Source organism: Petaurus breviceps, unplaced genomic scaffold (genome assembly GCF_028583685.1).
Source record: "Petaurus breviceps papuanus isolate PSGF00001 unplaced genomic scaffold, PetGlider_PUasm1.0 180, whole genome shotgun sequence".
Classification (NCBI taxonomy): Eukaryota; Metazoa; Chordata; class Mammalia; order Diprotodontia; family Petauridae; genus Petaurus; species Petaurus breviceps.
In genome coordinates, this window is record NW_027185782.1 from 6,828,522 (window position 1) to 6,830,594 (window position 2,073).

A 2,073-nucleotide genomic window follows, 5' to 3' on the forward strand; every position below is an offset into this window, starting at 1 on the left:
CCATAGCAACTAGGTACCACAGTGGATAAAGTGCTGGGCCTGTCAGGTGAACCAGAATTCAAATCCAGCCTCACACACTTGCTAGCTGTGTGGCCCTGGGCAACTCACTTCACTGTTTGCCTCAGTTTCCTCATCTGTAAAATGATCTAGAGAAGGAAATGATAGACTACTGTACTGTCTTTGCCAAGAAAACCCCAAATGGGGTCATGACAAATCAGACGTGCCTAATTGACTAAAGAACAACAAAAAATCTTCCCCATTGGAATGTGAGATCCTTCAGGGTATGGTCTGTTTTTGCCTTGCTTTGTATCCCCAGTGAGTAGCACAATGCTTCAACATAGTAGGTGCATAATAAATGCTTGTTGACCTGACTTTGTTGATTTTCCATAAGTCATATTTCCTCATCTCTTCTCCAGGACCATTACTGTCATTTCACTTAATCAGAGTTTTGTTTCCTTTGGTTTACATTGTTATAGTTCCTGCACATATTGTTCTTTTTGGCTCTGCTTATTTTATTCTGTATCAATTGATCTAAATCTTCCCAAATTTATCTGAATTCACCATTTTTTACTTTACAATAACATCCCATTTCATTCATATGTCAAGTTTTCTTTTGTAATCATTTCTCAATCAGTGTTCACCAACATTTATTCTAATTCTTTTCTATACCACAAAGAACTTTTAGGAATATTCCAGGACATATTGGCCTTGGATTTTCTATCTTTGATCTGCTTGGGAAGATGCCAAGTAGTGGTAGTGTGATCACTGGGTCAAATGCAATTACTATTCTTTTTTTTTTTTTTTGCCTTTTGGAGGGCAAATGGGGTTAAGTAACTTGCCCAAGGTTACATGGCTAGTTTTTGTGTTAAGTGTCTGGAGCCAGATTTGAACTCAGGTCCTCCCGACTCCAGGACCGGTGCTTTACTCACTGCGCCACCTAGCCACCCCTCAATTACTATTCTTACAAAATTTCAGATAATTCTCTAAAAGATTGCATCAATCCACAGCTCTACCATAGTGTATTAGTGTGCCTATCTCCTTTTGGTCTTTATGTCCCCAATGCCTTTCATAGAGCTTGGCGTATAAATGTTTAATAAATATTTACTTAACTAAATTATCTAATTGGTCTAGAGGAGTCCTTTGATATATCAGACTTCAGGCATGACCTCAGGTATGAAGAGGAAACATGGTATTTTGCAATGAATAATTAGGAGACCTGGATTCTAATACTGGTTCTAGTATTGGCCAGCTAGTTGTGTAGTTTGGGGCAACAGTACTCTAACATTCTGCCAGGTTTGTGACATTACCTTGGGGTAATCTTGGACTTTTCCCTTTTCCTCTCTCACATACTTAATGACTTACCAAGTATTGCTGTTTTTATCACTGTCCTATCCAAACCCTCCTCTCCTCACACAGCTATCTATGACTTACGCACTCTTAACCTCTCACCTAGCCTATCTTAACGGCCTCCTCATTGATCTCTCTATCTCAAGCCTCACCTTACTTCAATCCATCCCCTATACAAAATGATTTTCTTTAAGCACAGATATCATTCTGTCACCTCCTTACTCACAAACTCCTGTGGCTCCCTTCACCTCTAGGATAAAAATTGAAATTCCTGTTTGGCTTTTAAAGCCCTTCACAATCTGGCCCCAAATTGTCTTTCTATCCTTATCCCTAACCCTATCTGTGGAGATAGGGCCTGGCAATGACTTCTGTGAGAATTTCAGGTCCTGGCCTACTCAGAAACAAGAACTACTGAAGATCAGGAAAAGAAAGTTCTTGGCTCTAAAGTCTTTGGGATGGTCAGATAGTTCAAATGGTTAACTGTTGAACAGTAACAGTTGAAATGGTATTAAAGAAGAGGTATTTGTTAGTATCTACTTCATGGCTGTATCCTGTGATTCATGGGACCTTGCCACTTGACATGCAGCTGAAACTTTTTAATTGCATCGTTTCCCTCATTAGAATACAAGCCCCTTGAGTAAAGGAATTGTATTTGCTTTTATATTTTATCCCCACAATGGTTTGTACATTGTAAGAGCTTAATAAATGCTTCTTTCTTTCTTTGTT